Source organism: Mobula birostris, chromosome 5, assembly GCF_030028105.1.
Source record: "Mobula birostris isolate sMobBir1 chromosome 5, sMobBir1.hap1, whole genome shotgun sequence".
Taxonomy (NCBI): Eukaryota; Metazoa; Chordata; class Chondrichthyes; order Myliobatiformes; family Myliobatidae; genus Mobula; species Mobula birostris.
The window spans coordinates 1,116,873-1,144,657 of record NC_092374.1 but is presented as its reverse complement, the minus strand read 5'-3'; the positions used below and the strand labels follow the sequence as shown (position 1 = coordinate 1,144,657).

The 27,785-nt window shown below is 41.9% G+C and overlaps 1 protein-coding gene across 4 annotated transcripts in view; it reads right to left on the bottom strand.

Annotated features, from left to right (window-relative positions):
* The window catches only part of nipblb (NIPBL cohesin loading factor b), a 502,440-nt gene extending 475,514 nt beyond the window's left edge, over positions 1-26,926 (bottom strand). For all 4 annotated transcript variants that reach the window (XM_072257459.1, XM_072257461.1, XM_072257463.1 and 1 more), the window contains exon 1: positions 26,614-26,926. The gene's annotated coding sequence lies outside the window, so the exon portion shown is untranslated. The remainder of the gene's footprint in view (positions 1-26,613) is intronic.
* Positions 26,927-27,785: the final 859 nt, after the last annotated feature.

Below are 27,785 nucleotides of genomic sequence, written 5' to 3'. Positions count from 1 at the left end.
AGTTTTGCACAGAAGAATGGGGGAAAATTGCAGTGTCCAGATGTGCAAAGCTGATAGATACAGATTCAAGCCTCTAACTGCTGCCAGAGGTGCATCTAAACACCGACTTGAAGGGGCTAAATACTTATGCAATCAATTATTTTGTGTTTACTCATATATATATACGTATATGCATGATACATGTACATACACACATATTTGCACTTCATATATTTGCCACATTGTCACATGTACCAAGATGAAAGTATGATTTGATCTGTATGAACAGTATGCAAAACCATCTTCTCACTTTTCACAGTGAAAAGCTTGCCTTGCATACTGTTCATACAGATCAAATCATTACATAGTGCACTGAGGTAGAACAAGGCAAAATAAAGTGGAAAGTACATTGAAGGTAAACAATAAGGTGCAAGATAATGATAAGGTAGGTTGTATGGTCAACTTTCTCTGTAACTTTTCCACTTTATTCTGCATTCTCTTATCATACAAGAGGTCCATTCAGAAGTCTGATAACAGTGGGATAGAAGTAATCCTTGAGCCTGGTGGTACATGCTTTCAGGCATTTGTATCTACTACTCAATGGGAGTGGGAAGAAGAGACACTATCCAGGGTGGATGGAGTCTTTGATTATGCTGGCTACTTTACTGAGGCAGCAAAGGGTATAGACATGGTAGACTCATCTCGAAGACTGAGATGCATGGAATCCACATTAACATGACCATTTGGATTCAGAATCGGCTTGCCCACTGAGATAAAGGTGATCAATGGAACAGTCTTGCTGGAGGTCTGTCACCAGTGGTGTTCTCCATGGACCATACTGGGACCTCTTACTGCTTGGAAGTAAATGACTGGATAAATCTAGTGGTCATAATGCCATTAGTTTCAAAATAATTATGGAAGAGGATAGGTCTGCTCTTTGGGTTAAGATGCTAAATTGGAGAAAGGCCCATCTTCATGGTATCAAAAAGGATCTGGTAAGTGGGGACTGGGACAGACTATTTTCTGGCAAAAGTGCACTTGGTAAGTGGGAAGCCTTCAAAAGTGAAATTTTAAGAGTACAAAGCAGATTTGGACCCCTTACGCCAAAACTGGGGAGAGTTCAAAGGAGGTTCATAAAAATGATTCCAGGATTGAACATCTTGTCATATGAAGAGTGTCTGATGGCTCTAGGCCTGTATTCACCGGAATTCAGAAGAACGAGGGACAGTCTCAGTGAAACCTATCAACTGGTGAATGACCTTGATAAAAGTGGGTGGGGAGAGGATGTTTCTATGGTGGGAGAGTCTGAGACCAGAGGACACAGCCTCAGAACAGAGGGGTGTTCCTTTAAAACTGTGTCCTCTCATGTTAGCCATTTCAGCCCTGGGAAAAAGCCTCTGACCATCCACAAAATCAATGCCTCTCGTCATCTTATATACCTGATAAACAGATAAGATAAATTTTAAATGGATTGCAAGGGACAAAATTGGTCCTCTGGAAGATCAGATTGGTAATCCAATCTGAAGGAGATGGGGAGATCTTAAATGTATTTACTCAGAAGATGGACAGAGTCTATAGAAGTGATGCAAAGCAGCAGTGAGGTCGTAAACCCAATACAGATTACAGAGGAGGCAGCGTTTGCTCTCTTGAGGCAAATTAGGGTGGACAAATCCCCAGGGTCTGATAACGTGCTCCTTTGAACCCTGTAGGACTCATGCAGGAATTGCAGAGGCTCTAGATGTAGAGCCTTCAAAGATCAATGCATTGAGTACAGGAATAGGTATACAAGATTGAAAGAGTACACAGAAAATCTACAAGGATGTAGCCAGGATTGGAGGACCTGAGTTATAAAGAAAGATTGAATAAGTTAGAATTTTATTCCCTAGAACGTAGAAGACTGAGGAGATTTGGTAGAGGTATACAAAATTATGAGGGGTGTAGTTAGGCGAAATGCAAGCAGGCTGTTTCCACTGAGGTTGGATGAGACCAAGAACTAAAGGTCATAGATTAAGGGCAAAAGGTGAAATGTTGAAGGGAAGGCACACTAGTATAGCGATTAGCACAACGCTTTACAGTACAGGTGACCTGGATTCAATCGCTACTTTCTATAAGGAATGTGCATGTTCTCCCCATGATCATGTGGGTTTCCTCTAGGTGCTCCGGTTTCCTCCCATACTTGAAAGACATATTAATTTGTAGGTTAACTGGCCAATGTAAAATGTCCCAAAATTAGACTAGGATTAAATTGGGGGATGGTTGGGCGGCTTGGTGTGAAGGGCCTATTCCGCACCATATCTCAATAAATAAAATAAAAAGCTTCTTCATTCAGAGGGTGGTGAGACTGCAAAATGAGCTGACAGCACAAGTGGTGGATCCAATTTCCATTTCAAAGATTAAGAGAAGTTTGGATAGATACATGGATGGGAAGGATACGGAGGGCTAAGGTCCAGGTGCAGGTCAGTGGAAATAGGCAGTTTAAATGGACTACATGGGCCAACGGCCTGTTTCTGTGTAGTGGTTTTCTATGACTAAGATTATAAGAGGCATAGAGTAGATAGACAGAAAATTTTCCAGGGTTGAAATGTCCAATACCAGAGGGCATGCAGCTGAGGTAAGAGGCATTCATTTCAAAGGAAATGTGAGGGGTCAGAGCTGTGGGTGTCTGGAATGCACTGCCTGGAGTGGCGGCAGAGGCAGATATATCAGACTTTCAAGAGACTGTTTAGATAGGCACATAAATATGAGGAAAATTGAAGTACATGATAGAAGGAAAGAGTCAGGTTGCCCATTTGATTGCCACAACACTGTGGGCCAAACGGACTGCTCCTGCACTGTACTGTTTTATGTTCCAATGCCACTCCTGATTTTATACACATCTGTATCATCACCTCTCAATTTCCTACACTGCAAGGAATAAGCCCTAGCTTGTCCAACCTCTTCTGTCAACTCAGTCCCTCAAAACCTGGCAACAAATTTTCAAGTTATTTCTACACTCTTTTCAGATTTATAACAGCTTTGCTATAACAAGGTAACAAAAACAAAACAATACGCTAATTGCCTCCCCAGCATCCTGTACAACTGCAGCACCAACTCCCAACTTTTATACTCAATGCCATGACTTATGAAGGCCAGCCTTTATCAGTCAAGGTATCAAGTTCAAAAGTCATAAAGTTATGTTTCAGCTTTATAAAGCTCTGGTTAGGCCACATTTGGAGTTGTGAAGTCATTTCTAGTTGCCCCATAATAGGAAAGATGTGGAGACTTGAGAGGGTGCGGAAAAGATTTACCAGGAACCAGAATGCTGCCTGGATTAGAGGGCATATGCTATGACGAAAGGTTGGACAAATTTGTGTTGTTTTCTCTGGGGCGGCAGAGGTTGAGGTAAAACCTGATGGAAGTTATAAGGTTATGAAATGCATAGACAGAGTAGATAGGTGGTATCTTTTACTTGGGTTGAAATTTCTAATATGAGAGACACACATTTAATGTGACAAAGGATGAGTTCAAAGGAGATGCACAGGGAACATCCTTTTAAAAACAGAATAGTGAGTGTTGAGAATTCAATGCTACATGCTGGTGGAGGAGGCAAATTCAAGAGGCTTTCTAAGAGACCTTTGTATAAGCATATGAATACGCAGATTAGAGGGATATAGGTGCTGTGCAGGGAGAAGAGACTTGGGTAATTAAACTAATTGTATCAAAATTAGTTCACTACAACATTGCTGTCCAAAGGCCCTGTTCCTGTACTGCTCTATGGTCTGGGAAGTGGGGGCTTTCAAAAGTGAGATAGATAAGAGTTCAGAACCATCATGCTTCTGACAGAATGAAGAACAAAGCTGGCAGGATTAGAGAACCCTGGTTGACCAGGGATATTAATGCTCTGGTCTAGAAAAAGGAAGTGGCATATTTCAAGTATAGGCAGCTGTAATCAAGCATGTCGCTTGACCATAAGTCATTTAGGAATATACTTAAAGGAAATTAGGATGAAAAAGGAGCACAAGATATCCCTGGAAGAAAGGTAACCTGGAAAAGAATAAGTATCTTTCAGGATCAGAGTGGTAATCTATGCATGGAGCTATAGGAGATTTGCTGGGTCTTCAACATGAGAGAAGGCTGTGGAAGTTAGTGAATTCAAGGAAAATAACAGTGAAACAGAAAAGTACATCAACATTACAATGGAGGTGGTACTGGTGGCTTGAAACACAAAATAAATAAATCCCCAGGGCCTGACTAGCTTTTTTACAGGATGCTGTGGGAAACAAAGGAGATTGCTAGAGCACACCAGCAGAGATTCCTTTATATTATAAAAAAAAATCATGTTGGAGTAACTCAACAGGTCAGGCAGCCATCAGCAGAGGAAAATGGACAGCTGACATTTCCAATTGGGACCCTGCATCTAGCCAGTAGGGGCAGGAGGAGTGTTGATTGACAGATGGAGTCAGGTGGAGAAAGGAGAGTGAAAATAGCAACAGAGGCTGGGAGTTGATAGGAGTAGGGCAAAGGGCTGCAGATGTTGGAATATGATAGGAAAGAAAAGTGGATTATGGAACCAAATAAGTGAGTTGAACGAAGAAATCCAATGAGTAGTGCACGAGTGATGGGCAGATGAAGTAGTTTAAGAAAGGAAGCAATGCCAAGCTAGGAAACTATAGGCCAGTGAGCCTTTAATCAATATTAGGAAAGTTACAGTAAGGAGTTCGGAGAGGCATGATTTTTCGCATTTGGAAAAACAAAGACCAATTAGGCAGGGGCAATGGCTTTGATTCTGGGATGTCATGTTCCACAAAATTAATGGAGTGTTTTTGAGGTAATCAAGAACATCAGCAAGGGTAGGGTGGTAAATATTTTTATGGACTTTGACAAGATCTCACATGGCCAGCTGATAAACTGAATAAAAAAATATTGGCTTGACTGAAGGAGCTACAGAATGGCAGTGGAGGGTTCTAAACAGTAGAGTGTAACAAGCATCAGTGCTGGGTCTTTTATATATTAATGATTTATTGTATACATTAATGATTTGGAAGAGGACTTAAGGAACAGGATTAGCAAGTTTGCAAATGACAAAGTTGATTAGTGAAGAAACAAAATACAAGACTGCAGATGTTGGAAAATGGAGTAACAATCAGCAGGAAGAACTCAGTGAATCAAGCAGCAGCTGTGGGAGAAAAGGAATTACTAACGTTTCAGGTTGGGTCAGTTCTTTGATCTAACGAGCTGACAATTCTTTTCCTAATGAAGGTGCTATTCAACCTGCTAAGTTCTTCCCACAGAATGCCTGTAGATTGAAGAAAGATAGTTATAATAGGATCGAAATCAAGTGGTAAAGTGGGTAAGGAAATGGCTGGTAAAATCTGAATCTCACACATTTTGTTACGCCATATCAAGACAGGGAAGACAGAATGTATGACAAGGTCCTGGGAGTGTTATTGAACAGTGAGACCTTGCGGTAAAAGTACAAAGTTCCCTGAAAATACAAGTAAACTGATGAAAAAGGCACATGGTATGCTTGTCTCCATAAGTTGATGTATAGAAGTTGGAATTTCACATTACAGTTGTACAAAGTGTAGGTTACACCACACTTAACAGTACTGAGTGCAGGTCCAGTTGCCATGATTATAGGAAGAATGTCATCTTGAGAAGGTGAAGTAAAGATTTACAGGAAATGTGGCACAGACAAGAGTCTGCAGATTGGATGGCCAGGGCAAACAATGACCTTACAGAGGTAAATCAAATTATGAGGGGCATCGATCAGGTCAATAGCCACATACCTTTTCCAGGATCGTTCATTCATTACGTACCATGTCGTATGATGTGGACGATCATGGTCTTTACATGACAATGATTATTCTTAGCACTTTTTTCTACTGCAGTTTGCCAATGCCTTCTTCTAGCCAGTGTCTTTTTCTAGGAAACAGGAGTCTAAGTTTACAGTGGGAAGGGAAAGATTTTAAAGCAACCCAAGGAAAAAGTTGTCACACAGAAGATGGTTGATACACAAAACAAAACTGCCAGTGGTGATAACAGACACAGATACAATCACAATGTCCAAAAACACATTTGGATGGGAGGTGGATAGCACATATTTAAAAATAAATCGGCCATAAGGCAAACAACAGGAATTCTGCAGATGCTGGAAATTCAAGCAACACACATCAAAGTTGCTGGTGAACGCAGCAGGCCAGGCAGCATCTCTAGGAAGAGGTGCAGTCGACGTTTCAGGTCAAGACCCTTCGTCAGGACTAACTGAAGGAAGAGTGAGTAAGAGATTTAAAAGTTGGAGGGGGAGGGGGAGATCCAAAATGATAGGAGAAGACAGGAGGGGGGAGGGATGGAGCCAAGAGCTGGACAGGTGATTGGCAAAAGGGATACGAGAGGATCATGGGACAGGAGGTCTGGGAAGAAAGACAAAGAGGCGGGGGGGAACCCAGAGGATGGACAAGGGGCATAATCAGAGCGACAGAGGGAGAAAAAGGAGAGTGAGAGATTACACTTATCCGTGTAAGCAGAACAAGTGCTACACATGCCCTTACACTTCCTCCCTTACCACCATTCAGGGCCCCAGACAGTCCTTCCAGGTGAGGCAACACTTCACCTGTGAGTCGGCTGGGGTGATATACTGCGTCCGGTGCTCCCGATGTGGCCTTTTATATATTGGCAAGACCCGACGCAGACTGGGAGACTGTTTTGCTCTGTCCACCAGAGAAAGCAGGATCTCCCAGTGGCCACACATTTTAATTCCACATCCTATTCCCATTCTGACATGTCTATCCACGGCCTCCTCTACTGTAAAGATGAAGCCTCACTCAGGTTGGAGGAATAACACCTTATATTCTGTCTGGGTAGCCTCCAACCTGATGGCATGAACATCGACTTCTCTAACTTCCGCTAATGCCCCACCTCCCCCTCGTACCCCATCTGTTACTTATTTTTATACACACATTCTTTCTCTTACTCTCCTTTTTCTCCCTCTGTCCCTCTGAATATGCCCCTTGCCCATCCTCTGGGTTCCCTCCCGCCTCCTTGTCTTTCTTCCCGGACCTCCTGTCCCATGATCCTCTCGTATCCCCTTTGCCAATCACCTGTCCAGCTCTTGGCTCCATCCCTCCCCCTCCTGTCTTCTCCTATCATTTTGGATCTCCCCCTCCCCCTTTCAAATCTCTTACTCACTCTTCCTTCAGTTAGTCCTGACGAAGGGTCTCGGCCTGAAACGTCGACTGCACCTCTTCCTAGAGATGCTGCCTGGCCTGCTGCGTTCACCAGCAACTTTGATGTGTGTTGCTCAGCCATAAGGCAAATAGGATTAGCTAGGCATCTTGATAGATATGAATAAGTGGACCAAAGGGCCTGTTTCCAGGTTGTATAACACAATCTTTGAAGTGCATCCCCTACGCATCAACAAACGGCTGCAATTCTAAAACAGAGACTCCACAATGGCTTAACAATTTTCCAAACAATAACTGGAAAGCCTAGTTTAAAGCACAATAGAAAATATTCCACTCCAGGACATTTGTCATAAACATTCTATTAAAAAGCACACAAACAGATCTACCTTGCACAATACAACACAATGGTAACTCCCATAAAATGATATACATAAGACTGACATAATAAAAGTCGTTGTTCCTACTTGTGCATTGTTGTTCATCGGGCAGCAACCTTGCCATTTCTTCTTGTTTTTTTTTAAAAGAGGCCGAGTCCCTAGCTCAACGCTCAACCCAGCACGGACAGAAAGCATGCAAGGAGCTGGCCACAAACAAGAGAAAATCTGCAAATGCTGGAGATCCAAGCAATATACACACACACAAAATGCTGGAGGAACTCAGCAGGTCAGGCAGCAGCAATGGAAAAAACTACAGTCGATGTTTCAGGCCAAAACCCCAAATGCAATTTTTCCATAGAAGGAGCTGACCAAAATTGTTTTAAGCTGGATCTTAAGGAGTGTGGGCCACATAACTCAATTGCAAGGGCTTTGCAATGGCTAGCATGACAAACAGAAAACAAATGCCACTATTGCAAAGTATAGTGTAGAACTAGTCTGCTATCTGAGTCTGTGCATGCCTTCTACTGAACCAAATGCATTTAATGGACACTATGAACCAAGGACATAAGTAATGCCTAGCTTTTTTCTGTTTTTAAAATTTAAATGGACTTCAATTCCTTTTTCCCCAAATATCTATCACTGAACCTACAAATTCAGAAGATCAAATCTATGACCTAAGCTACCCCCTACCCATTTAAACAATTTAGGATGCATCCCCATTAAATCAGATTATTTACCTACTAAATACAGATAGTCTTGAGTCAGTAGGTTGGTCCATGTTCAAAGATGCAGCCTAGACGAACACATCACTGCTATCGCAGACTTTATCAGCAAGTTTGGAGGACTACGTACTGAAGAAGACAACCCAAGTGTTCCCAAAATTAAAACAGTCAATGGACCAGGAGATCCACCCCCTAATGAAGTCACGATCTGCAGCTTTTAAATCAGATGACTCCAACCTTTAGATGAAATCAAAATATGACATCTCTGAAGCTATCAGAGATACTAAGAGACAGTACCAGTCCAAAATCAAATCCCAGGTCTCCATCAGTTGTGGCAGGGCATGCAAGCTTTAACGGACTACAAAAAGTCAGGCTGCATCGCTGACAACACAACATCCCCTCCTGTTGAGCTAATGCATTTTATACTCATTTTTAAAAGAAGGGAATGCGCATGTCACCACGCATCCAGACAACCTGCAGTGCACCTGAACCCACAGTCAATGTTGCAGATGCAAGATCAGTCTTCCAGAGAGTGAACCAATGGAAAGCATCTGGCCCAGATGCTATCCTTGGCCATGTCCTTATATCATGATAAGATCAGCAGGCTAAGGTACTTGCAGGCATTTTTTAATGTCTCCCTGTTTCAATCCGTCATTTCCTCCTGCTTAAGTTCACAACTATCATCTAGATACCTAAAAAAAAACAAGAAAATAGGTCTCAACAACTACTTTCCAATGGCTCTGACATCTACCATCATGAAGTGCTTTTGACAGGCTGGTCACAGCATACATTAATTCCAAACTCCCAAATAACCTCAACACACTGCAATTTCCTGACTGCCAAATCAGGTTTACACCATCTTCTTGGCTCTACATTCATCTCTGGAGCATCTCCACAATAAAGACACCTAATGATTTTTTTAGTTAACTACAGCACCACCTTCAATACTGTAATTCCAAAAATTTCTTAAGATGTTTGCACAGACTTGGCATATCATCTTTTATAGATGCACAGTGGAAAATATCCTAACTGGTTCCATCATGGCCAAAGAACCTGCAAAAAGTGATGGATACAGCCCAGTCCATCACAGAAAAAGCCCTCCCCACCATTCAGCACCTAATACCATAAGATATAGAAGCAGAATTAGGCCATTAGGTAGGTGACAGCAATTTGTGTAAAGTAGGGGTCGCCAACTCGTCGATCACGATCGACCAGTCGATCTTTGAGACCTTCCCAGTAGACCCCGAAGAAAAATCAAAAATAAATACACAAATTCTGTTGTAATGTGAGCATTATAGAAGTAAGTAATACTAATTAGGATAATGGTAATATAGCAATATTTTCGCTAAAAAGCTGTTTGTAGAGAGAGATTGTTTCCGGGTTGCGGGGGTTTAGTTCTGTTCTTTCTGCCAAGTGCGCATGTGTGTAGTTCCCCTGCCATGCACCGCATTTTCAGCGTAGCCTGTGCTGCATCAAAGTGACCAATCAGATTAGATAAAAGTACAGACCGTTGCAAGCATCAATATACGGGAATAGTCCCCAACCTCCGGGTCGCGAAGCATGCAGTGGTGCAGCGGTAGTCAAGATGCACACAGCACATCTTTAAGAAAAAAAGCCAAAATAAACAAGCTAATTAATTAGGTGCCACCCGGCACATAAATGTCCGCTTAGATCAGAGGCGACGCAATCGGCAATCGTTCGTGATACCCTGATAGCATAGCAGAGGCTCCACAAAAGAAGGTGAAAACATACAAATTCCATCCAGAATTGGAAGAGGAATTTCTATTTACCTTGGTGAAAGACAAGTGTGTATGTATGTTGTGCCACCAAATACAAGCACTGACTAAAAAAGGGAATCTGAAGCGGCACCGCAACACCAACCACCAGGAATTTAAAGAAACCTACCCCCCAAGGAGCGCAATTCGTGCCTGGAAAATTGAGCTGAAATCGGGGTTGAAGGCCCAGCAATCGTTTTCCACAAAACATGCTGCTCAAAATAAGGCTACTATTGAAGCATCATTTCGTGTAAGTCACCTTTTGGCTGAACACAAGAAGCCTTTTACAGATGGCGATCTATTCAAGGAAGCAATGGTCATTACCGTAGAGACTGTTTTTAATGACTTTAAAAACAAAAACGGCATCACAACCGCAATACGTAATATACTACTTGGCCCTGCAACAGTGACAAGAAGGGTAGAGTCACCGTCAGAGGACGTGAATATTTTTCACTACAGTTTGATGAATCCCTGGATGTAATGCAAACAGCTCAAGCATGTTGTATTTGTCAGAATGGCTTTCCAGGATTTTACAACAAAGGAGGACTTCCTCACTCTTTTGCAATTAAAGGAAAGAACGAGAGGTGAGGATATTTACAATGAGTTTAAAAAAAAATGTCCATGAAAATGACATCTCCATTCATAAACTGGTGGCAATTACTACCGATGGGGCCGAGCAATGCGCGGTGTGCACGTTCGTTTTATACCACTAAAAAAGTCAGTGCCTACTTCAGGTCAACTTATCTATGTGAAATTGCATTTTCACAGATGAAAATTATTAAATCTAAGCACATGAGCTGACTTACTGACAGACACCTCACTAGGGTTGCCAACTTTCTCACTGCCAAATAACGGACAAAAGTAGCAGTCAAATCCCGGGACATTTGTGTTTACCCCGAGAAAGACTACCACTACCATGAAGTCTTGTGCGGGCACCTGTGTGCGCATGCGCACACGTGCTGATTTTTTTTTTAACCCCACAAATCGGTTTTGGCTTAATTTTCATTATTTCTACCTTATATAGGCTGTGTATTTATCCTATCACTCCTGCTTTTACTATATGTTAGTGTTATTTTAGGTTTTATGTGTTATTTGATACGATTTGGTAGGTTTTTTTTGGGTCTGGGAACGCTCAAAATTTTTTTCCATATAAAATAATGGTAATTGCTTCTTCGGCATAAAGCATTTCAGCACGGAAGGTTTCATAGGAACGTTCTATCTTAGTGGGGGGGAATACGGGACAATTGGCAACCCTACACCTCACAGACTGGCTGGCTGTAGCTACGAGCCAAATTTCAAGGAACTAGCAGAAAGTATTCAGACCCAGTCACACTGAGTGCAACAATTAATTTGTGTTGAAATAAAATTAAATAATGAAACTTAGATTTAAAGCTGTGAAGTATTGTAATATTCTTAAAGAAAGACAGCTATGGCCTGTTTGATATGCTAGTTACAGTGTTTTCTTGTTTGAATTAATTTGAAAGTTTGACAAAAGTACTTTGTGTAATTCAAATACAATTCGTCCAAATAAAAGGTCTCAAATTGGAAGTACAATCTGAGCTGTTTTTTCTCTAAACGATTTAGTAGGTAGATCTTGCCTTTCACTGAGGTCAAGGTAGGGGATCTTGGGCTTAAAAAGGTTGGTGACCATTAGTGTAAAGGAACACTTCGCATCCAGTGACCACAATGCCATTAGTTTCAAAGTAAATATGCAAAAAGATAGGTCTGGGCTGCAGGTTGAGATCCTAAATTGAAGAAATTTTGATGGTGGGATCAGAAATAATATAGCAAGTGTGGATTGGGACAGCACGTTTTCTGGCAAAGGTGTACTTGGTAAGTGGGGGAGGAAACTAAAAGTGAAATTTTGAGAGTACAAAGTTTGTATGTGCCTGACTGGCTGCATCACTGCCTGGTATGGGAACTATACCTCCTTTAATCACAGGATTCTGCAGAGAGTGGTACGGACAACCCAGCGCATCTGTAGTTGTGAACTTCCAATGATTTAGGACATTTACAAAGACAGGTATGAAAAAAAGGGCCTGACGGATCATTGGGGACCCAAGTCACCCCAACCACAATCTATTCCAGCTTCTACTACCAAGGAAATGGTACCGCAGCATAAAAGCCAGGACCAACAGGCTCTGGGACAGCTTCTTCCACTAGGTCATCACACTGATTAACTCACGATGATTTAAGTGTATTCCTATGTTACACTGACTGTTCTGTTTATTATAAATTATTGTAAATTACTATGATTGCACATTGCACATTTAGACAGACGTAACATAAAGATTTTTATTCCTCATGTATGTGAAGGATGCAAGAAATAAAGTCAATTCAATTCAGAATAAAAGGTTAAGATAACAAGTGTAGGGAACCTTGGTTTTCAAGAGATAGAGGCCCTGGATAAGACAACAAAAAAAGGTGCGTAGAAGGCATGGGCAGGTAAGATCAAATGAGGTGCTTATGGAGTATAAGAAATGCAAGTGAACACTTCAGAAAGAAATGAGGAGAGCTAAAAGAAGGCATGAAGTTGCTCAAGCAGACAACATGAAGGAAAATCCCAAGGGGTTCTACAGACATATTAAGAGCAAAAGGATTGAAGGTACAAAATTGGTCCTTTGGAAGACCAGAATGGTAACCCATATGTGAAGCCAAAACAGATGGGGGTGGGGGGGGAACTTAAATTCATTCTTTGCATCTGTATTTACTCAGGAGATGGACACAGAGTCTATAGAAGCAAAGCAAAGTAGCAGCAGCTTCATAGACCCTGTACAGAGGAGGAGGAGGAGATTGCTATCCTGAGGTAAATCAGGGTGGATAAGTCCCCAGGGACTGACAAGGACCCTACAGGAGACAAGTGCAGAAATTCTGGGACCCTAGCAGAAATATTTAAATCATCCTTATGTAGCCACCCTGGAAAGCTTTAGGCTTGCTCAACTCGCTGTCGTCGAGGGGAAGCAGCCTTCGGCCCCGCCAAACTGGGTAATCAAGTTTGTGTGGATGCTGTGTGATGTACCCCACCCCGCCAAATAACAGACAATACACCATATGCGTTTAAATGATTACAATTTATAGATATTACTGGAACTATATAATTAATAGAGATAAAATATAAAAGGAAAGTAAAGGGCACCAAACTTATCAAAGTTCAACCTCTTCGTGCACAACAGTTGGAGCTCTAGTAATGGTCCTCTTTTCACCATCTGATCCCCTCTGACCACCTCGGCCCACCACCTGGGACCAACCATAGTGGTCGACCAGACGCTCCACACAAGTCTGTCTTCGTCCCCTCTCCTCGCCAAAGACCCTGGACCCAAACAAGCTTCTAGCAAGAGAACTTTCTCAGCAGTTAACATAACAAAGAAGCCATTTTGATTAGCCTACACAGTAACATAAAAGAAGAAACCCCTTACGCTTAGCAACAGGAGAAGTACCAGAGGATTGGAAGATATCCAATGTTGTTCCACTATTTAAAAAATACTCTAAACATAAATCAGGAAATTATAGGTCACTAAGTCTGACATCAGTTGTGGTAAAGTTATTCCAAGTTATTAGAAGGGATCTGGACACGCAAGTATTTGGAAAGACATGGACTGAATAGACAATCAGCATGACTTCGGGAGTGGTAGGTCATGCCTAACTAATCTTTTTGAGGAAGTGGATGAAGACAAGCAGTGGACATTGTCTACATTGATTTTAACACAGCATTTGACAAGGTTTTGAATGGGAAGTTGATCAAAAAGATTTAGTCGCTCAGCATTCAAGATGAGGTAGTAAATTGGATTAGACATTGGCTTTGTGGAAGAAGCCAGAGAGTGGTAGCAGATGGTTGCCTCTCTGACTGGAGGCTTGTGACTAGTAGTGTGCCACAGGGATCAGTGCTGGGTCCTTTGTTTGTCAGTTGTATCAATGATCTGGATGATAATGTGGTTAACTGGATCAGCAAATTTGCAGATGACACCAAGACTAGGTGTGTAGGTGACAGTGAGGAAGGCTATCATAGCTTGCAGAGGGATCTGTATCAGCTGGAAAAATGGCAGATGGAATTTAATGCAGACAAGTGCGACATTTTGCACTTCAGTGGCATCAACCAGGGTAGGTTTTACACAGTGAACAGTAGGGCACCAAGGAGTGTGGTAGAACAAAGGGACCAGGGAATACAGGTCCATAATTCATTGAAAGTGGAGTCACAGGTAGATAGGGTCATAAAGATAGATTTTGGCACATTGGCCTTCATAAATCAATGTACTGGGTACAGGAGATGAGATGTAATGCTGACATTGTACAAGACGTTGGTGAAGCCTAAGTTGGAGTATTCTGTACAGTTTTGTTCACTGATCTGCAGGAAATATGTAAACAAGGTTGAAGTAGTACAGAGAAAATTTACAAAGCTGTTGCCGGCTACACACACACTTGAATTGAGGAAAGATTGATCGGTTAGGATTATATTCCTTAAAAGGTAGAAGTTTGAGAGGAGACTTGCTAGAGGTATACTAATTTATGAGGGGGATAGATAGGCTTAATGCAAACAGGCTTTTCTCCACTGAGGTCGGATGGGACTACAACCAGAGGTCATGAGTTAAGTGTGAAAGGTGAAAAGTTTAAGGGAAACATGAGGGGAAACTTCTTCACTCAGTGCTCAATTTCAATGTTTAAGAGAAGTTTGGATAGGTACTTGGATGGTAGGGGAATAGAGAGCAATAGTCCCAGTGCAGATCAATGGAAGTAGGCAGTTTAAATTGTTTCAGCATGGACTCAGTGGACCAAGTCTGCTCTGCCATTTCATCAGGGCTGATCCATTTTCCCTCTCAGTCCCAATCTTCTGCCTTCCCTCCGCACACCCCCCCCCCCCCAATATTCCTTCATGTCCTGACTAATCAAGAATCCTGCTTTACGTATTTGTAAAGACTTGGCCTCCACAACTGTCTGTGCCAACAAATTCCACAGATCTACTACTCTCTGGCTAAAAAAAATTCCTCATCTCCATTCTAAAAGGATGCTCTATTCTGAGACTATGTCCTCTGATCTTAGACTCTCACACCATAGGACACATCCTCTCCACATCCACTCTATCAAGGCCTTTCACCATTTAATAGGTTTCAATTTGGTCTCCACACTTTCTCCTGAATTCTCATGAATACAGGCCAACAGCCAACAAACACCCTTCATATGAGAAGCCTTTCAATCCTGAATCATTTTCATAAACCTCCTTTGTGCGTAGTGCGCATGCGCCGGTCGTGCATGCAGCCTGTTACAGTTGCTCTGCAGTTTCTTACTTTTAAACTTCTTAACTTAGTTATTTGTTGTATTTTTTTTCCTCACGGTAACACGTTGAAGCTGCACCCTCTCTAACATGCTGGTGGAGAGAGTTTTACTTGTTTTTTTAGCGCTGAAACTAGTTACATTCGGACACGTCTCGTTAGCATGGCAGCAGGATGGCCACATTGTTTATTCCAGGGACCAATTGATTGCGCTCTTGCCCACTGTTTTTTTTAACTGATTTCCCCCGGGATCAGTAAAGTATGACTATGACTTTGAAGCCTCTCCAGTTTCAGCACATCCTAAGAAAAGGGGCCCAAAAAACTGCTCACAATACCCCAAATGAGATCTCACCAATTCTTTATGAAGCCTCAACATTATCTCCTTGCATTTATATTCTAGTCCTCTTGAAATGAATGCTAACATCGCATTTGCCGCCTTCACCACAGACTCAAACTGTAAAATTAACCTTTAAGGAATCCTCCACAAGGACACCTTTGAGCCTCAGATTTTTGTATTTTCTCCTCCATTTAGACAATAGTCAACCCTTCCTGTCACTGTATTCCACCTGCCACTTCTTGGCCCATTCTCATCCGTCCGTAGCCTCTACTTCCTCAAAACTACCTACCCCTCCACTGATAAAGTTTAAGGGAATGGGGGATTCTCAGATTCCTGTAAACAATGAATTAAGTACTGACTATGTCTGTGACTGCAGTGTGTTTGAATAATGTCTCACAGCTGCCTTCTTTGGAGCAAGATGATTAAAGTTCACCCAGATCCACATAGACGTCTCTGGGTTTTTCACACTTTTTGATTTTGACAAAAAGCAGTATCTGATGGAAATTAGACAGAACATTCCTTTCTTAATTAAAGCATAAATTTGACGGACGTTCTTATCTTTGTAATTAAGTTGTGGCTCCAGCAAACCACGTAGGACATTCTTTTCTTTAATTAAGGTGGCTGGAGTGTCTAACAAATTGATTGTACTTTTGTATCAATAGTCCATTGACTTGGTTGGAATAGATAACAAACTGATTGTTCTCTGTATCAATAGTCCATTGACTTGATCGGAATGGTTATCAAACTGATTGTTCTTTTGTATCGGTGGCCTTATAACTTCTGACAATTCTGACATCAGGCAGTGAACTTGTAGAACCGCCGAGATGAGAAAGGGTCTCTCCCTAATGTTGGGTCCAAGTTCACTCGCCGGTTGAGCTCGAAGAAATAAACGGGTGGAAAGATAAGTAACGATCTTTTTGTGCTGTCGTTATTTGATCCAGCAAAGTTGCCCTTACACCACCTATCTTCATATCCTCTTGCAAACTTTGCAACAAAACCATCAATTCTGTCATACAAATCATTAACATATAACAAAAAGAATTAGTCTCAACACAGACCCCTATATACCACCACTAACCACTGTCAGACAGCCAGGAACGGCTCCCTTTATTCCTACTTTTTGTCTTCTGACAATCAGCCAGTGCCTTATCCATGCTAGAATCTATCCTGTAGTACCATGGACTCGTAACTTGTTCAGCAGCCTCGTATGTGATACCTTGTCAAGGGTCTTCTGAAAATTCAAGTACATATCTACAAAGTGCACTGCAGCATCCATTATCAAGGACAACCATCATCCCTGTCATGCTCTCTTCTCTTCTTGCTGCTACCATAAGAACTGAGATACAGAAGAATTAGGTCCCATACCACTAGATTCAGGAATAGTTTTTACCCTTCAACCATCAGGCTCCTGAACCAGCATGGATAACTTCACTTACAACACTGAACTATCACTGAACACAACCCATCAAGGATTCTACAACTCATCTTCTCAGTATTATTTACCTATTTGTTATTATTTTTGGTTTGTTTTGAATTTGTAGTTTGTCTTCTTCTGCATATTGGTTGCTGTCAGTCTTCTACATAGACTTTCATTGAGTCTACTGTGAATGCCTGCAAGAAAATGAATCTCAGGGTGACATACTATATTTATACTTTGGAAACAAATTTGCTTTGAACTTTATCCAAACTTCGGACCCTAGGAATCAATGTCTCCATCTGCAACTGGGTCCTTGAATTCCTGATAACAGATCACAATCAGCAAGGACAACTCTGTCACAATTATTCGACCATGTTATGTCTTCAGCCCCCTACTCAGCTCCCTGTACACTTGTGACTGTGTGGTGAAATTATGTTCTAACTCCATGCACGAGTGTGCAGATGATACCATGATACCACCATAGTGGGCAGCATCTCAAATAACAATAAGTCAGAGAATACAGAGAATAGGAAGTAGATAGCTTAGTACTATGGTCATACCTTTTCCTCAATGTCAGCATAACAAGAGCTGGTCGGCGGGGGGGGGAGGGTGCAATGTATATGTTCCTGTCTACGTCAATGGTGCTGAGGTTGAGAAATTTAGATGTTTTTAAGCAATTTTTATTGATACAGCATAAAAAGCATTCTATCTGGTGCACAACAGCTTGGTATGGCAACTATTCTTCATCTAAGCACAAGATACTGCAGAATTATACACACACCAGCCTGCCCTCTATGGACTGTGTATACTGGGAATAAACTGTCAATATTTCAGGCCGAGACCCTTCACCAGTCCTGGTGAAAGATCTCAGCTCGAAACTTCGACTGTTTTTTCCCATCCATAGATGCTGCCTAACCTGCGGAGCTCCTCCAGCACACTGTGTATTGTTCTAGGTTTCCAGCATCTGCAGTACCTCACGTCGTTGTCTATTTTTGATGCCTCAGAAAATCAGCCCAAATCAAAGACCCCACCCATCTCAGATATTTTCTTCCCCTGTCCCATCAAGCAAATACAGAAGCCTGAAAGCATGCAACACCAGGCTCAAGGACAGCTTCTAACCCCGCTGTTATAAGATCAACTGGTTCTTAGTACAATAAGATAGATTCAACTTTACAATCTATATGAACAGTATTCAAGACATGCTTTTTACTATATCTCAGTACGTGACAATAAAAAAAATTCCAAAATAAAATAGAAACTCTTGACCCGTCAAAATGCACTATTTTGTATACCAAAACATTTCAAGTAAGAACTACATACCCATGATACCACACTACTCATTAAGTGCTAGGCTAAATTGTGGCTATTCGCTGGGCTGAAACACACACTAGCCAGGACTTCTAATGCAGAGGACAAGCGCACTAGCACCTGGAGGTCCTATAAGTCACAGATTATACTGAACTGGAAGTGAATTATCTTTTCTTTATTACTGGCTTTAAACAGTAGACCCCTATAATCAAAAGTACTAAGGAAAAAGTTACACCAGAAGGATTGCAATGATAGAAGGCAACACATGATCAACTTTAAGACCAATTAAGAATACAGTGGATTCTGGATGATTGGAACACATCAGGACCAGTACATTTTGGCCCAATTAAGCAGCTGTCCCAATTAGCCGAAGTTTCATGGAAATAGTCAAAGTTTTAGAAAGATAAACTGAGTTACAAATGATCCATTTAAATGAAATATAGATGAAATTAGAACACTGTATACTAGTTCCTAATAGTAATCAACGAAGGAATTCATCCAGTGTACACAATGAACAAAATCAGCAGACACCTAGGGCAGATAATGAAGTGCTTTTGTACAATGCTATCAACGATTGCATTCTCCAAATTTTCATTTTCATTGTAATATTCGGGATTATAAGACCATAAGCCATAGGAGCAGAATTAAGCCATTTGGCCCATCAAGTCTGCTTCACCATTTCATCACATCTGATCCATTTTCTCTCTCATCCTAATCTTCTGCCTTCTCCCCATATCCCTTCATGCCTTGATCAATCAAGAATCTCACAACCTCTGCCTTAAATATTCGTAAATACTTGGCCTCCACAGCTGTCTGTATCAACGAAGTCCACAGATTATTGTCCATACCTTCAAATTCTTCATATTTATTAACTTGAAGTAACGCCATAGTTTCATTTTCACTCATGGCAATTTCTGGCATCCTCAAGCCTGAATGCTTTAAACAGCAGTGAGCAAAATAGTTCTGAATTGTCTTACTGCTTACTTCTCACTATCAGTGAGAAAAACCACTGTTTTTTTGAATACAAAGACATGCAACTATTTAAAAACCGCTTATGCTAAGCATGGTGTAGCATCTAATGGCCACACAAGTACACGCAACTGATGCTAATTAAAATGTTCAGCAAGTCTCCTGCCCCAATTAGGCAGAATAGTGACCCAAATAAACGAAGGGAATCCTAGCAATTTTCTCAATTAGTTTTTGTTCCTTAAGAGTTGTTCCGAATAAGCAGCTACCCCAATTAACTGATGGCCTAATTAATTAGATCCACTATGTTGGGCTTGTCAGCAATAAAATGGTTAAAAAGGTGAAATTCCAATACTCCAGAGATAAAGACATATCACTAAAGGACAAAAAAATGGCAAATGTGACATCACTGTTCAAACAGATGCAGTAACAAATCTTAAGATGACAATCCAAGAGTTCATTTATACCAGTGGTCCCCAACCACCGGGCCGCAAAGCATGCGCTCCCGGGCCGCCAGGAAACAATATGATTTGGCGATATAAAACGATATGAGTCAGCTGCACCTTTCCTCATTCCCTGTCACGCACTGTTGAACTTGAATGCACGCGAGGGCATTACGCACGCGTCATCCATGTCAGCGTGGGACGAAGATCAACTGCTCGAGCTTGCAAATGACAGTGGGCTGAAAAGTATGTTTGACATAACATCTCTACCGGCATTCTGGATCAAAGTCAAGGCTGACTAGATAGCCACGAAAGCACTGTAAACATTGCTTCCATTTCCAACATCGTATCTCTGCAAAGTGGGCTTTTCTGCAATGAATGCAACGAAAACTAAATTGTGGAATAGACTGGACACAAGGAACCCCCTTCAAGTATCGCTGTCTCCCACCACCTCTCGATGTTGCATGGAAACAAGCCCAGGGCTCCCAGCGATATTGGTGTGTTGCAATGATTTTATATGTTCATACGGGGAAAATATGCACTGTGTGTATAATATTAAATTCATTAGATAAGTCCTTTTAGAAATGAAATTGAGCGTATTAGCCACTTATAAGTGACTTAGTTGACTTATCACCTATATTCCAATTGTGAGTAACACCCCCCACCTCACCCCCACCGGTCGGCCGGTCCGCAAGAATATTGTCAATATTAAACTGGTCCGCGATGCAAAAAAGGTTGGGGACCCCTGATTTATACTAATGGAGACATTGAATCAAGAGGGGAAAAAAATACTATGGTTTGAGTTAAAAAAGGAGGACTTATGCAAATCTGTCAAAGGCAAATAGTCTCTCTCACAAACAAATGATAACATAGAAGAAAAAGAGGAGTTGCAACCTGGCCCACCATTTAATACAATCAATGTTAATCTATGCCAGGCCTCATTTCTTCTGTGCCAGTTTGTCATTGCCACAAATTCTCTGGTCATTTATCTAACTCCTTAAATACCTCTAATGATCTGGACTCCACAACCCACTGGAGTAGAAAATTCCAGAGGTTCACCATAATAGATATGATAGATATGATGGGGGATTTTCAAAAGATATCTGGCTATGTATTACATACATAAAAATCTGGTTGGTGAAATGAAAGAGTCAAAAGAATGGGTAAAATATTGGCTCATGGACAAAGTAAAGTCATAATAATGTGATGCACACTTTAAAGAATGGGAAGCAGTGTCACCACCCAGATGTCAGCACTAGGAGCGCAAATTTCTAAAATATACAAGTGGCTATCGGCATGCAAACCAAATTCTGAGAAGCTTACAATGACACCAAATGTGGAAAGATGGTAAGAAGTGAGAAGGCCAACAAATAGACCATAAGAAATGGCTCTCAAATGAGCAAACAACTGGCATATGAAATACAGAGCAACAGGAAGTGATGCAATTTGGTAAAGGACAAAGCAATAGATTAGATCTGCATAGGTCCTAACAACAGGTAGCAACAGAGGGACCTGGAGTATATATCTGTAAATCTTTGAGGGTGATAGGATATATTGAGAAACAGAAAAAAAAACTTAGAAATCTTAGACAGTACAACCTAAGTCCTTGCAATCCACTGACTTACTATCCACATAACCCCATAATCAAGAGGTCAGTCGTGTATTACTGGTTAGTAAACATTTCCAGAGCCATTTCCTGCAGTGTTCAGGATTCTCATTTGCCATGAGACAGATTACATTTTAGTGTCAAAGCTGGGGTCCAGAGTGTGATCCCATGAAGCCATAAATTGCATATATTATTTGTTATGACAAGCTGAAATTTACATAGAATTTATCTTTGAGGAGGGGCTAACCATGACATTATTAGTCTGCATCATTGCCTGCTTTCTTATTGGTATCTATATGAAGTCTGTGCTTCTAGCCCTCGCAGATAACAAGGGCAGGTAAAAGAGTACAAACGCAGAGAAGATTACAAAACATTGATTAAACCACAACTGGAGTCACATCTAATTCTGTTCAATACACTTTAGAAAGAACACAAAGGTCTATGACAGGTTCTCAAAGAGATCTCGCAAAAAGGTTTTAGAGGTAAAGGACTTTAGATTTAAGGTTAAGTAAGGGATAGCAAGAAATACAGGGTTCACCTCATAGATTTAAATGAATAAGGACGAGGTAGTTCGAGTAGAGAATAAATTCCTACAATGACCTCTACCTGTTCAATGAAACTTATGTAACTGTACAAAATCTTTTCAAATTAAATAAGGCAAATATGTTAGCAACAACAGCATCAATGGATACGTAAATATCTCCCATTGACACTGCCACCTGAACCTCTATCAACAACCAAACACTATTAACCAAATACTCAACTAGACTTGTTCTGTAAATATTATAGCACAAGAACAGGTTAGACTCCAGGTGCAAGGTTCAGAGGGTTAAGACACATGGTGACCAATGCAAGCTGATTCAATGAATCCACAATTAGGATTTGATCAGTAGCAAGCTGCCAGGGAGGTGGTGGAGCAGATGCAATTACAATGTTTAAAAGGCATCTGGATGGTACTTGTATAGGCAAGGCGTACAGGCCTAAACTGGGCGTGTAGGATAGGTGTATACGGTTAGCGTGCCCAAAGTAGGACAAAAGGGGCTACAATAGGCAATATCATTAAAGCAGGAAGTATTGGTGGAAGAATATTTCTCTTATTAGAGGTTTGTGACTAATGGTTTATCACATGGATCAATGCCGAGAACTTTGCCATGTGATATTTATTAACTATCTGAATGCAATTAGATGAGTTGACAGTATTATGGATAACAAGGAAGTCTGTCCAAGATACATGTGATGAAGGAGGTATAGGTCCATAGTTCAGAGCAGAGAATACAAGCCAGGATGTGATGTTGCAACTTTACAAGACATTGATTAGGCTGCACTTGGGAGTTCTAGTCACATCACCACACAGGGGGAGAACGTGCTTGTATTGGAGTGCGCAGGGAAGATTCACCAGTATTTTCCTGGATTGGAGGACTTTGGATATCAGAGAGACTGGATAAGCTGTGCTTGATTTCCCTGGTGAGGAAGAAGCTGAAGAGTGAGCTGATAGAGGTATACAAGACAATCAGAGGCATGGAAGGGTGGATAATCAGAATCAATTTTCCTCTGCTAGGACTATCCAAGACAACTGGGTATAGGTGTAAGGTGAGGGGAAGAAATTCTGAGACACCCAAGTTTTTATTTGCACAGGCATGAAGTGGCTAAATCAGATAAAATATTTAGACAGGGTAGTAGACAGGCAAGAGAGAGGGGTAGTCCCCTAATTTGGGCTGTAGTCTTGATGGCCAAAAAGGACATAATGAGCTGAAAGGACTGTTTCTGTGCTGTACAACAATAAATACTTGAAACTTGATCATTATTCTTCCTTCATCACTGATCTGAATGCTGGAAAGGTCAATAGAAGGGCTACAGCAGTTCAAGTCAGTGGCAACAAGGATTACCAATGCTGGCACTATCAGTAACACTTAAATGGAAAAAAAAAGATTCAAAGACCATGAGTCTCAAATTCAAAGTGATTATAGAAGGTGCAGGAAAGAGGAAAACAAAGTTTCTTTTAAATAATTGCACTGACTTCTATCTGGAGTTTTCTGCCCAACCAGATGGCGATAGCAGTCTTATAACTTAGAACATCATTGAAGGTAGTCATTCAGTCCAGAATTCATGACAGCTCCAGGTGAACAATCTCATTTTCACCTCATTTTCTGTCTATTTTCATGAACCCTTGCAACCCTTAAAACAAACAGAACAGTACAGCCCATTTCTGCAATAAGTATGCCGATTTAACTAACTTCATCTGCCTGCAATTAGTCTAACTGTCTCTTATTGTATCTGGTACTGTCTCCCCTAGCAATATGTCCCATGCACCTACCAATCTATGTGAAAAATTGGCCTTGTCTATCTCCTTTAAAATGTCTTCTTTAAAGCCTCTACCTTTTTATATTCCCTCCTGGGAAAATGAATGACTATCAATGTTGCTTATGATCAAATCACCCCTCAGCCTCCAATACTCCAGCAAAAAACATTCCAAGTTCATCCAACTCTTCTTACCGCTAATCCTCTATCATAGAGACTCATCAGGTCTTCCTTGATTATTCTTGCCTTTAGTCAACTGTAAGGAGAAATTTACAATGACCAATTAACCTATCAACACATCTCTGGAGTGTGCAAGTAAACCTGAGTGCCTAGAGAAAACATTCGTTCATGAACAGAATATGCAAACTCTGCACAGACATGGTCAAGATCAACCCTGTGTTCTTAAAACTGAGGCAGCCACCCTGCCTCGTGCTTCACTGTGCACCCAATGTTAACGAATCTCACTTAATGACACCTTAGTGAAAATAGAGAACATCACAGCAAGTAGTGTCTGTGCCAAAATAATTATATGATTTGACCATGTAGGATGTTCCAACTGAAATATCTCAATTTTAATGTTACACTAATTAAAACGCACTTATAAAACATAATGTTAATATTTTGTCACAAAGCACATCCTTTTTCCTTAAACTTAAAACTGAAATAAGAAAAAGGTCTTTATTTAACCATCTTCCTCTGCCTTCAGAACATCAATACAATCAAAATTATTGCATTTGCTGGAAATCTCAAGCCAGCCAATATCTGTGCCATCTTGTAAATGAAATAAATATAAGAAATAATTAATACAATGAACATTCTGATAAAAAATAATTGATCAAAGATGTTTTCCTCATCATTTATGCCAAATCTATTTTCCTTTTTTTCTTTTCAAATCTTTTTATTATTATCCAAAATTAACACGAGTACATTGAAGTAAGCAACACTTACAATGACTCAAGAAAATCTATTTTCCAATATTGTTTTAGTTTCAATACACTAGGAAAAATAAATCACTTGCACTTGATAATGTAGTAGAGATATTTTACATTAAAACAAAAGAGATAAATCCTCAAACCATGCAGCTGCCAGGGTACCCCAAGATACACAGATTCTTTTTGAGACAGAAATTCGATAAAGCTTTTTAAAAATTCGATAAAGTTTTCACTGTCAAAATCAGACTATCAGACACTATAATTCCAAGTGGTCAGAGCTTTTTGAATTTAATACCAGGTGAGAAAAGAAAGCATTTTCCAGAGTTAAATAACAATGACATTAATCAAAGATCGCCACAGGTCAAGGAAATATAGTGATTATCAGAGGACTGTCTAATAACAGTGAAAGTCTAATCCATCAGTGCCTTTTCACATTAATTTGCAGCAAGTTTTCTAAATATTTTACAGCGTGCATGATTGGTCAGAATATGAATTATGTACATTATATGGCCAATGAAACTTCCAATCGATTCTTTCTAAGCATGAGAAATAAGATTGTTAAAATTAGAATGCTGGACATTTATAGCGACAATTTTTCGATTAGGTACAACTTGTGCATTGAGATAAAATCCTGTTCAAATTTATCAACTGATTCAAGTATTTGAAGTTGCAAGAATTATACCGATGATACAATATGGCAAGATGAAGCTTCCGTGTTTGCAAACAATGAGCCTCAGCATCTGTTTACACTGCAGTGTACAGAATCAAATATTGATACAATAGTTTCGCCCACACAAGTAAAACGATGACGCACTAGCGTCCGGCCATAGAGATATGCAACTAGGTATACACCCATCAACACATGCGAATACTTCCACACTAAAATTTTAGGAAAGCATATTTACGTTGGATATCTGACTATAAATGATTTAGTTCATACAGGCTCAACAACCGTTTCAACTGTGCACTTACATTCCCAGGCAAATGAAACAACGGCAACGTTTCACTTTCACTTCAATCGAAGTTATCCTTTCAAAATTAATCACATTAACAGATGCAACAGCTGTTCTACATTTCTCAGCCGATCTATGCACCAATATCTAAAAACACTGCAAAAGACTTTCGTTCTAAGTGTGTGAAGCCTGAGAACGTACCAGACTCAGTCCTTAACGCACAAACTCCGTGCATAATATATTAAAATCCACTCGGATATTCATCAGCAGAGGTAGGATGCTTTTACCCCACACTAACAAAACATAAATGAATTACACATGACAAACATCACACAACGGCCACGAAGCACCTGCACTCCGGCAGCCAAGGTCTCCAGACAGACTACACACAACCACTAGGCCTCAGTGAATCAAACAAATATTCCAGCCGTCCACAGCCGGAGACAGCAGCCGAACAATGCAGCCAATCCGTGGCCTTCCTGGAGGCCTCACGGGTCCCGGAACAACACAAAGGAGAGACGGACAGTCGGCAGGTTCAGTCCGGGGCTGACCCCCTCAAATCAGAGCAGCCCACCGCCATCAGGACCAAACTGCATCGGCTCTAACTCAGTGGATTTCTCGGACCAGGACCCAGTACCCACAGTGCTCAATACTGGTGTCTGATCTGGGCCTGAGGTAAACCTTGCCCCCAACAAGCCGAAGCCCGACCGCCAACAGCGCCGATCGTCGGCAGCACCTTCTATCGCAGGCCCTCAGTCCTGCCCGCTCCCCGCCCACTCCCCCGTGAGGCCAGTGGGCCAAACCGGTTTTACTCTCCGAAAACCGAAGAGGCCTCACTTCCTCTTGCGGCCTAAAGTCGGGCTCGACCCGCTCCCGCCCTACCCACTCATCCCCGCTGTGTTAGGCCTTGCTACCGGACAGCCGCCATCATTCCCGGCTCAGCGAGAGCGGAAGGGCCCGAGGGCGGACCAAGTCAGCGACTAGGCCCGAGTCCGGGGCCTCGCCCGCCTGCAGCCCCGTTCCCGTCGACCCTTAATGCGGAGGTGGGTTCTCTCCGGCGCGCCGGATTTTACCTCAGGAAGAAGCCGCTGTCGACGCGGCGGCCGAGGCGAGCCGTCTCCTCCGGTCTCCGCGGCGATAAACAGGGCGGCGGGCAGAACAACAACACTCGGCGGACATGAAGGGACGTGAACTCGCGGCGCGCTCCCTCTGCCGCCCGCCAGCCCACCGTGCGGCCTCGGCTCGGGCTTAGCGGCCTGCCCTTCGCCCTCTGCTCTTCACGCTATCGCGGTGCGCGCCTCCCGAGCGGCGGCCGACTCGCGGGCTCGGCGATCTAGCCTCCCCTCTCGCAGACAAAATGCCGACCGGAAGTGAACGAACAAGCACGAGCGGAGGGGGGGGGAGGATGAAGGCGCCAAACGCCAACACTTCCGGCTGCAGCGCCCCCGCGCGCTCACAGACCCGCTCCGGACCCGGAGGTCCGAGCATGCGCGCTTTCGGACCGCCTCGTCCCACCACCGGGCGACCCGAAGGCCCGGCAATGCGCGTGCGCGGCGGGCCGGCTTCCCTCTTTGCTTTTGGCGGGAATTGCTTCCTATCGGCCGTTTGCCCTCGTTGGGCCCCGGTCCCATAAACTCTATCTCCGCTTGAAGACATGAATCGGCTCTTGGAATAACTTGAGTATTGTGTATAAGGTGAGGTCAGATGCACGTTAAATGACAAGGCCTTTGGGAACATTCAGAAGGATCTTGAGGTCCAGATCCAAAGCTCCCAGAAAGTGGTAACACAAATAAATAGAGTGGTTAAGAAGGTGTACGGTATGCTTGCCTCCTTCAGTTGGGATGCTGAGTATAAAAATCAGGTCATATTGCAGCTGCATAAAACTTTGGTCAGGCCATATTGAGATCCAAATGTGTTTATCACCTATACATCAACAGCGAAATGCAGCCTTTGTATTGCGAACCAACACACCCAAGAATGTACTAGGGTGTGTGGGGGGGAAAGCTACGACTTCTGGAGTTCTTTTATCAATACAGTATATGGACGGAGCTGGTAGAGTGCCTGTAACACTGGATCTCTACTGGGAAATTTATTTATTTTGCAAGACAGCACTGCCAGCTATGCCGACCCAAGGTACTGGAAATGAGGTACTGCAAGTGGGAGGAGTGTCTGTCAATGAATACGTTGGGTCTAGTAGATATAATTGTATTAATTTTGAAATAGTAATGAGGAAGAAGCTGTTTCT